Genomic DNA, 10,140 nt, shown 5'->3' on the forward strand with positions numbered 1-10,140 from the left:
CTGTTGTTCTATGTCCCGTTCTAACTGTTGCTTCTTGACCTGCATACAGGTTTCTTAGGAGGCAGGTAAGGTGATCTGGTATTCCCATCTCTTGAAGAGTTTTCCACAGTTTGTTGTGATCCACACAGTCAAAGGCTTTAGTGTAGTCAATGAAGCAGAAGTAGATGTTTTTCTGGAATTCTCTTGCTTTTTCGATGACCCAGCGGATGTTGGCAATTTGATCTCTGATTCCTCTGCCTTTTTTGAATCCAACTTGAAGATCTGGAAGTTCTTGGTTCATGTACTGTTAAAGCCTCACTTGGAGAATTTAGAGCATTACTTTGTTAGCATGTGAAATGAGTGCAATTGTATGGTAGTTTGAACATTCTTTGTGATTGCCTTTCTTTGGGATTGGAATGAAAACTGTTCTTTTCCAGTCTTGTGGCCACTGCTGAGGTTTCCACATTTGGTGGCATATTGAGTGCAGCACTTTCACAGCATCATCTTTCAGGATTTGAAATAGCTCAACTGGAATTCCATCACCTCCACTAGCTTTGTTTGTAGTGATGCTTCCTAAGGCCCACTTAATTTCGCACTCCAAGATATCTGGTTCTAGGTGAGTGATCACACCATCATGGTTATCTAGGTCATTAAGATCTTTTTTGTGTATTTCTTCTGTGTATTCTTGCCACCTGTGTGTAATATTTTCTGCTTCTGTTAGGTCCATACTGTTTCTCTCCTTTATTGTGCCCATCTTTGCATGGAATGCTTCCTTGGCATCAGTGATTTTCTTGAAGAGATCTCTAGTCTTTCCCATTCCATTGTTTTCCTCTATTTCTTTGCTTTGTTCATTTAGGAGTGCTCTCTTATCTCTCCTTGCTATTCTTTGGAACTCTGCATTCAGATGGATATATCTTTCCTTTTCTCCTTTGCCTTTCGCTTCTCTTCTTTTCTCAGCTATTTGAAAGACCTCCCCAGACAACCATTTTGTCTTTTTGCATTTCTTTTTCCTGGGGATGTTTTTTTTTTTTTTCATCTTTTAAAAAATTTTTATTGGAGTATAGTTGATTTATAATATTGTGTTTCAGATGCATAGCAAAGTGAATCAGTTATACATATATCCACTCTTTTTTAGATTCTTTTCCCATATAGGTCATTAGAGAGTACTGAATAGAGTTCCCTGTGCTATGCAATAGGTCCTTATTATCTGTTTTATATTTAGTAGTATGTATATGTATATTGGGTTGTTGGAAAAGGCTGTTTGCTATGACTAGTGCGTTCTCTTGGCAAAACTCTGTTATCCTTTGCTCTGCTTTATTTTGTACTCCAGTGCCACACTTGCCTGTTACTCCAGATATCTCTTGACTTCCTCCTTTTGCATTCCAGTCCCCTATAATGAAAAGGACATCTATTTTGGGTGTGTGTTCTAGAAGATCTTGTAGATCTTCATAGAACTGTTCAACTTCAGCTTCTTTTGCATTAGTCGTTGGAGCATAGACTTGGATTACTGTGATACTGAATGGTTTGCCTTGGAAACTAACCGAGATCATTCTGTCATTTTTGAGATTGCACCCAGGTACTGCATTTTGGACTCTCTTGTTGACTGTGAGGACTTCTCCATCTTTTGCTGCAAAGCATATAATCAGTCTGTTTTCGGTATTGACTATCTGGTGATGTACATGTGTAGAGTCATCTCTTGTGTTGTTAGAAGACGGTTTTTGTTTTGACCAGTGCATTCTCTTGGCTTAACTCTGTTAGCCTTTGCCCTGCTTCATTTTATATTCCAAGGCCAAATTTGCCTGTTACTCCAGGTATCTCTTGACTTCCTACTTTTGCATTCTAGTCCCCTGTAATGAAAAGGACATTTTTTTTTTGGTGTTAGTTCTAGAACATCTTGTAGGTCTTCATAGAACTGTTCAACTTCAGCTTCTTTGACGTTAGTGGTTGGGGCATAGACTTAGATTTCCATGATATTGAATGGTTTGCCTTGGAAACAAACAGAGATCATTCTGTCGTTTTTGAGATTGCCCCCAAGTACTGCATTTTGGACTCTTGCTGATTATGGGGGCTACTCCATTTCTCCTAAGGGATTTTTGCCCACAGTAATAGATATAATGGTCATCTGAATTAAATTCACCTGTTCCAGTCCATTTAGTTCACTGATTCCTAAAATGTTGATGTTCACTCTTGCCATCTTCTGTTTGACCACTTTCAGTTTAGCTTGATTCACAGACCTAACATTCTATGTTCCTATGCAATATTGCTCTTTACAGCATCAGACTTTACTTCCACCACCAGACATATCCACAGCTGGGTGTTCTTTATGCTTTGGCTCTGCCTCTTCATTCCTTTTGGGGCTATTTCTCTGTTCTTCTCCAGTAGCATATTGAGCACCTACCAACCTGGGAAGTTCATCTTTCAGTGTCGTATCTTTTTGCATTTTTCATACTGTTCATGGGGTTCTCAAGGCAGGAATACTGAAGTGGTTTGCCATTCCCTTCTGCAGTGGGCCATGTTTTGTCAGAACTCTCCACCATGACCCATCCATCTTGGGTGGCCCTACACAGCATGGTTTATAGTATCATTGAGTTAGACAAGGTTGTGGTCCATGTGATAAGTTTGGTTAGTTTTCTGTGATTGTGGTTTTCATTCTGTCTTCCTTATGATGAGGATAAGAGGCTTGTGGAAGCTTCCTAATTGGAGGGACTGGCTGTGGGGAAACTGGGTCTTGCTCTGGTCAGGGAGGCCATGCTCAGTAAATCTTTAATCCAATTTTCTGCTGATGGGTCGGGGTGTGTTCCCTCCCTGTATCTTGGCTTTAGGCCAAACTATATTAGAGGTAATGGCAATAATGGTGACCTCTTTCAAAAGGACTTATGTCAGGATGCTGTGGCTCCCATGACTGTTGTAAGTTAGTGCCCCTGACTCCGCAGTAGGCTGCTGTCAACCCACACCTGTGCTGGAGGCTCCAGGACACTCACAGGCAAATCTGCCTCAGTCTCGTGTGGTGTCACTGCTCCTTTCTCCTGCTTCCTGGTGCGTACAAGGTTTTGTTGTGCCCTCCAAGAGTCTGTTTCCCCAGTCCTGTGGAAGTTCTGTAATGAAATCCCACTGACCTTCAAAGTCAAATTCCCTGGGGATTTTGATGGTTAAGAGAGGTAAAGTTTCTGTATATCACTATGATTGGTAAAATGACTATCATACATTATGTATATGCTGTAATATCCAGAACAACTAAAACTTGCAGAGATATACATTTAAAAACGCTTCAGAAATATAAAAAAATTTCTAAAAATACTCAAGTAACCCATAGGAAGGCAGGAAAAGGAAAACAGGCAAGTGAAAAAACAGAACAAAAGATGAAATTTCAGACTTAAGTCCTAATATACCAGAATTGCATTAATTATTATAAATACACTAGTGTTATAAATACACTAGTTCGAGGACATTGGCAAATTGGGTTAAAAAACATGACAAAATATGTGTTGTCTACAAGAAACTCACTTCAAACTTAATGATACTGGCTGGCTGTAAGTAGAAGGATTGGAAAAGATATTTCATGCAAATATTTGTCAAAGGAAAGCAGGAGTGTCTATATTAATAATAGATCAAGTAGACTTCAAAGGAAAGAAAACTACCAGAGTTGGAGAAGGACATTATATAATCATAAAAGGGTCAATCCACCCAGAAGAAATAACAGTCCTAAATGTATCTACAAAAATGATAGAACTGAAAGTAAAAATGGATAAATCCACAATTATAGTTGAGAATTTAAACATTGCTCTCTCAGAAACTGATAGAACTAGGCAGAAAATCTACAAAGATATAGAAGACCTGAAGAACACAGTCTAAGCAGTGGACTCCTACATATATGGAAGCTCCATCAATAACAGCAGGATATACATTTTTTTTTTTTGCAAATTCTGTAAGCATTTTATTTATCACTGAAGAAGAAACACAAGAGCAGGTTCTGTGTTGGCTTCAATGAGACCAAATAGTTAATCTCTAACATAGATACTACACTCCAAAATTGAAGTCAACACAGGGGATATACATGGGTTTTAACAGTCCATAGAACATTTATCAAAATAGTTATCCTATGACTTAAAACAAACCTCAACAAATTTATAAGAATTGAGATCATAAAATGTATTCTGTGACTGCAGTGAACTCAAATTAGAAATAAAAGAGTGGTAATAGGACAATCCCCAAATGAAAGTGCAACATAAAAAATTGTGGGACACAGCTACAGCATGCTGAGAGAGTTTACTTTAGAAAAGTACATACTTTAGAAAAGAGAAGTCGTAAATGCATAATCTGAGCTCCCACCTCAAGAACCTAGAATAAGAAGAGCTAAAGAAACACAGAGCAGAGCAGAAAGAAGGAAATGATTAAAATAAGAACAGAAATAAATGAAATTGAAAGAAAATCAGTAGAGAAAATCAATGAAACGAAGAGCTTTTCCTTTGAAAGAGTGATGAATAAACTGGAAAACTTCTAATAAGACTGACAGAAATATTACAGTGTCACTACACCCTGCAAACATCAAAAGGATAATAAGAGACTACTATGAACAGCTCTACACATAAACATAGTAACTTATATGAAAGGGGTTAGTACCTCTAAAACCGTGAACTAGCACAGTCACCCAGTATGGAATAAGTAATTTGAATAGATCTGTACAGGCATAGCTCAGAGATACTTGGTTCTAGACCACTGCAATAAAGCAAGTCACTCGAAGTTTTTGGTTTCACAGTGCATGTAAAAGTGACATTTACACTGTAGTTTATTAGGTGTACAGTCAGTTCAGTTCAGTTGCTCAGTCGTGTCTGACTCTTTGCGACCCCATGAATTGCAGCATGCCAGGCCTCCCTGTCCATCACCAACTCCCGGAGTTTACCCAAACCCATGTCCATCGAGTCGGTGATGCCATCCAACCATCTCATCCTCTGTTGTCCCCTTCTCCTCCTGCCGTCAACCTTTCCCAGCATCGGGGTCTTTTCCAGTGAGTCAACTCTTCGCATGAGGTGACCAAAGTATTGGAGTTTCAGCTTCAACATCAGTCCTTCCAATGAACACCCAGGACTGATCTCCTTTAGGATGGACTGGTTGGATCTCCTCGCGGTCCAAGGGACTCTCAAGAGCCTTCTCCAACACCACAGTTCAAAAGCATCAATTCTTCGGCGCTCAGCTTTCTTCACCGTCCAACTCTCACATCCATACATGATTACTGGAAAAACCATAGCCTTGACTAGATGGACCTTTGTTGGCAAAGTAATGTCTCTGCTTTTTAATATGCTATCTAGGTTGGTCATAACTTTCCTTCCAAGGAGTAAGCGTCTTTTAATTTCATGGCTGCAGTCACCATCTGCAGTGATTTTGGAGCTCAGAAAAATAGTCAGCCACTGTTTCCCCATCTATTTGCCGTGAAGTGATGGGACCAGATGCCATGATATTAGTTTTCTGAACATTGAGCTTTAAACCAACTTTTTCACTTTCCTCTTTCACTTTCATCAAGAGGCTCTTTAGTTCTTCACTTTCTGCCATAAGGGTGGTGTCATCTGCATATCTGAGGTTATTGATATTTCTCCTGGCAGTCTTGATTCCAGCTTGGGCTTCCTCCAGCCCAGCGTTTCTCATATAAGTTAAATAAGCAGGGTGACAATATACAGCCTTGACGGACTCCTTTTCGTCTTTGGAACCAGTCTGTTGTTCCATGTCCAGTTCTAACTGTTGCTTCCTGACCTGCATACAGGTTTCTCAAGAGGCAGGTCAGGTGGTCTGGTATTCCCATCTCTTTCAGAATTTTCCACAGTTTATTGTGATCCACATAGTCAAAGGCTTTGGCATAGTCAATAAAGCAGAAATAGATGTTTTTCTGGAACTCTCTTTGCTTTTTCGATGATCTAGCGGATGTTGGCAATTTGATCTCTGGTTCCTCTGCCTTTTCTAAAACCAGCTTGAACATCTGGAAGTTCGCAGTTCACGTATTGCTGAAGCCTGGCTTGGAGAATTTTGAGCATTTACTACCGTGTGAGATGAGTGCAATTGTGCGGTAGTTTGAGCATTCTTTGGCATTGCCTTTCTTTGGGATTGGAATGAAAACTGACCTTTTCCAGTCCTGTGGCCGCTGCTGAGTTTTCCAAATTTGCTGACATACTGAGTGCAGCACTTTCACAGCATCATCTTTGAGGGTTTGAAATAGCTCAACTGGAATTCCATCACCTCCACTAGCTTTGTTTGTAGTGATGCTTCCTAAGGCCCACTTGACTTCACATTCCAGGATGTCTGGCTCTAGGTGAGTAATCACACCATTGTGATTATCTGGGTCGTGAAGATCTTTTTTGTACAGTTCTTCTGTGTATTCTTGACACCTCTTCTTAATATCTTCTGCTTCTCTTAGGTCCATACCATTTCTGTCCTTTATCGAGCCCATCTTTGCATGAAATGTTCCCTTGGTAGCTCTAATTTTCTTGACGAGATCTCTAGTCTTTCCCATTCTGTTGTTTTCCTCTATTTCTTTGCATTGATTGCTGAGGAAGGCTTTCTTATCTCTCCTTGCTATTCTTTGGATCTCTGCATTCAAATGGGAATATCTTTCCTTTTCTCCTTTGCTTTTTGCTTCTCTTCTTTTCCCAGCTATTTGTAAGGCCTCCTCAGACAGCCATTTTGCTTTTTTGCATTTTTTTTCCATGGGGATGGTCTTGATCCCTGTCTCCTGTATAATGTCACGAACCTCCGTCCATAGTTCATCAGGCACTCTGTCTATCGGATCTAGTCCCTTAAATCTATTTCTCACTTCAACTGAGCAATCGTAAGGGATTTGATTTAGGTCATACCTGAATGGTCTAGTGGTTTTCCCTACTTTCTTCAATTTAAGTCTGAATTTGGCAATAAGGAGTTCATGATCTGAGCCACAGTCTGTTCCCGGTCTTGTTTTTGCTGACTGTATAGAGCTTCTCCATCCTTGGCTGCAATAGTAATAGCATTATCTAAGAAACCAAATATACACACCGTAATTAAAAATACTTTATTGCTAAAAAATGTTAACCATTATCTGAGCCTTCAGCAGGTCATAATTTTTTTTTTTTTAATTGGTGTTGCCTTGATGTCAATGGCTGATGACGGATCAGGGTGGTGTTGCTGAAGATTGGGGGGCTGTGACAATTTCTTAACATAAAACAACAGTGAAGTTTGCCACATCAGTTGACTGTTTCACAAATGATTTCTCTATGGTATGCCATGCTGTTTGATAGTGTTTTACCCACAGTAGAACTTCTTTCAAAATTGAAATAAGTCCTCAAGCTCTGCAGCTGCTTTGTCAACTAAGTTTATGTAATATTCTTAATGTTTTTTTTCTTTTTTTGTCATTTCAAGTCTTCATAGCAACTTCACTAGGAGTAGAGTCCATGTCAGTAAACCAGTTACTTTACTCATTCCTTAAGGAAGCAACTCCTCATTTGTTAAAGGGTTTTTTGTTTGTTTGCTATTTTTTTTTTTCTGTCATGATATTGCATCAACTCAGTGACAGTCATCAGGCTCCACTTTGTATTCCAGTCCCCATACTGTTTTCACATATCTGCACATCTGATCACAGATCACCATAACAAATACAATAATGAAAAAATTTGAAATATTGTTAACAATTACCAAAATGTGACACAGAGACATGAAGAGAGCAAGTGCTGTTGGAAAAATGGCACTGATACACTTCCTTGGCACAGGGTTGCGACAACCTGTCTCTTTGTATAAAAAAAAAAAATCACAGTATTTACAAAGTGAGATAATGTTTGTAACTGTTAGGGAAATTGACTGTACTTTAAGAACTTCCAAAAAGAAACCTTCAGGCCCAGATGGTTGCACTGGAGAATTCTATCAGAAATTTTAATAGCAATTAGTATCAATCTTACACAGTCATTTCCAGAAAACAGAAGAGGAGAGAACGCTTCCCAGTTCAGTTATAAAGCTAGTATTAACTTTACACCAAAACCAAAGACCGTATTGGTAATAAAAACTAAAGACCAGTATCCCTCATGAGTATAGATGTGCAGATCCTTAGGAAAAACTTAGCAAGTAGAATTCAACAACATATACAGAGAATTAATTGTTGTTACCAAGTGGCATTTATTCCAGCGATGCAAGTCTGTTTTAATTTTCAAAAAGCAATCAGCTTAATCCATCATACTAGAAGGTTAATGAAAAGAAAGTGAGGGTTGCTGTAAGAGAGCAACCCAGGAATCCTTGTGGTGAAGGAAATACTCTGCGTCTTGACTGTACCAGTATCAGTACTCTCGCTAGTAGTGATGTTTTATGTGATTTTGCAAGATGTCACTATTGAGGGGAACTGGGTAAAGGGTACTGAAATCTTGCATTTGTTACTTCTTGCACTTAGATCATTATGTAGCTTTTCTTTTCTCACTTAAAAACTAGGCTTTTTAAATGTACCTAGGCATTTAATTTGTATGTGAAGTTTAATGGGAACATCTCTTGATCTACTCATGAGATCTAAACAGTGTGCCTTGCACTGTTAAGTAGGGAAGTAATAAAGTATTTGTTGAATGATATAATTTATTCAGTACTCAGTGGGAGAGGGTAGCTTTATTAAAAATGTAAAAGACTGAACAATTAATGTACACTTAATTACAGAGTTTATGAGGCTTTTGAAATGAGTTTTACCTAGCTATTTGCTCTGATATTTAAATTAGCTTTTAGTTCTTAGGAAGCATTCTTGTTTTATTGCTGGCTTCATAATAAAACTTTACAGTGAGTAATTTGCTTTGATCAAGAACTGACTTCTAACTTTTCTCCCTTGTACAATTAAGCAGATGTTAGTGGCAGTAAAATCTCCATTTGAATTTGAAAAATATTAATAAGGAAAAGTTTTTGACTTACATTTTAAACACTTAATGTGTTTTATTTTCATTAGTCATTTTTGCATTTTACTATAATTGTGTTTCTCTTTTGTGTACACATGGTTAATTTTATTTGTATCTGCCTCTCTTCACATTTATACAAACAGTAAAACCTATTGAGATATAAATAAGAGATAAATCAAGATAGAGACATAGGTATGGAAGTTTATTTTACCTTGTGTAATATCGTTAAGGTTTGTCCATTTTGTATCATGTGTTAGAGATCATTGTTCCTTTTTATGGCTAAATAATATTCTCTTGTATGTGAATACCACATTTTGTTGATCTTTTCACCTACTGATGGACACTTAGGTTATTTCCACCTTTTGGCTATTGTGAATAATTCTGAAATAAACATTGGTGTACAGGTATCTCTTTGAGTCTCTTCTTTCACTTTTTAAAGGTATATACCTAGGAGTGAAATTTCTGGGTCATATGGTTCGATCCCTGGGTTGGGAAGATCCCCTGGAGAAGGGAAAGGCTACCCACTCCAGTATTCTGGCCTAGAGAATTCCATGGACTGTATAGTCCGTGGGGTTGCAAAGAGTCAGACATGACTGAGCGACTTTCACTGTCACTTTTTTCATGGTATGTTTAGCTGTTTTAGAAACTGCCTGGCTGTTTTGCATGATGGTTATGCCACTTTATAGTCCCACCAGCAGTGTATGAGGATTCTAACTTCCTCATGTTTTTGCAGTGCTTATTATTTTCCCTTTCTTTGATTATAGCCATCCTAGCAGGTATAAAGTTATGTATCATGTGATGTTTGCTGTCGTTTCAATGCTTATTGATCAGTTGCATATCTTCTTTGGAGAAATGTTTTTTCAAGTCCTTTGCTGATTGTAAAAATTGAGTGGTTTATCTTTTTGTTGTTGGGTTTAGGAATTCTTTATATGCTCTTGATATTAAGCCCTTGTCAGATACATGATTTGCAAATATTTTCTTCCATTTTACAGATTGTCATTTCCCTTTCTGGATAGTATCTTTTGATATCCAACAGCTTTAAATTTTGATGAAGTCCAATTTACCTATTTTATTTTTCTTCTATCAATTTTTTTTTTTTTCTGATGACTTAGTAACAGAACCATTAGCAATTTTATGAGCTGTTGTTGAAATGATTTCTTTCACTGATCACAGATAGGGGTTGAGCTGCTATTTTTGGTCCAGGATCAACAAAAAATAGCAATATTAGTTGTCACTAACTGAATACCTAATATGTGCTAGGTGCCATTGGGAATCCTGAGAAAAA

The 10,140-nt window shown here is 38.0% G+C and overlaps 1 protein-coding gene across 2 annotated transcripts in view; it reads left to right on the forward strand.

Annotated features, from left to right (window-relative positions):
- Positions 1-10,140, forward strand: part of CCDC126 (coiled-coil domain containing 126) — an 86,032-nt gene that overhangs the window by 73,491 nt on the left and 2,401 nt on the right. The gene's annotated exons all lie outside the window — the stretch shown is intronic.

The sequence above is a fragment of the Giraffa tippelskirchi genome, chromosome 10, assembly GCF_054371585.1.
Source record: "Giraffa tippelskirchi isolate mGirTip1 chromosome 10, T2T-mGirTip1v1.2.pri, whole genome shotgun sequence".
In the NCBI taxonomy this organism is placed as follows: domain Eukaryota; kingdom Metazoa; phylum Chordata; class Mammalia; order Artiodactyla; family Giraffidae; genus Giraffa; species Giraffa tippelskirchi.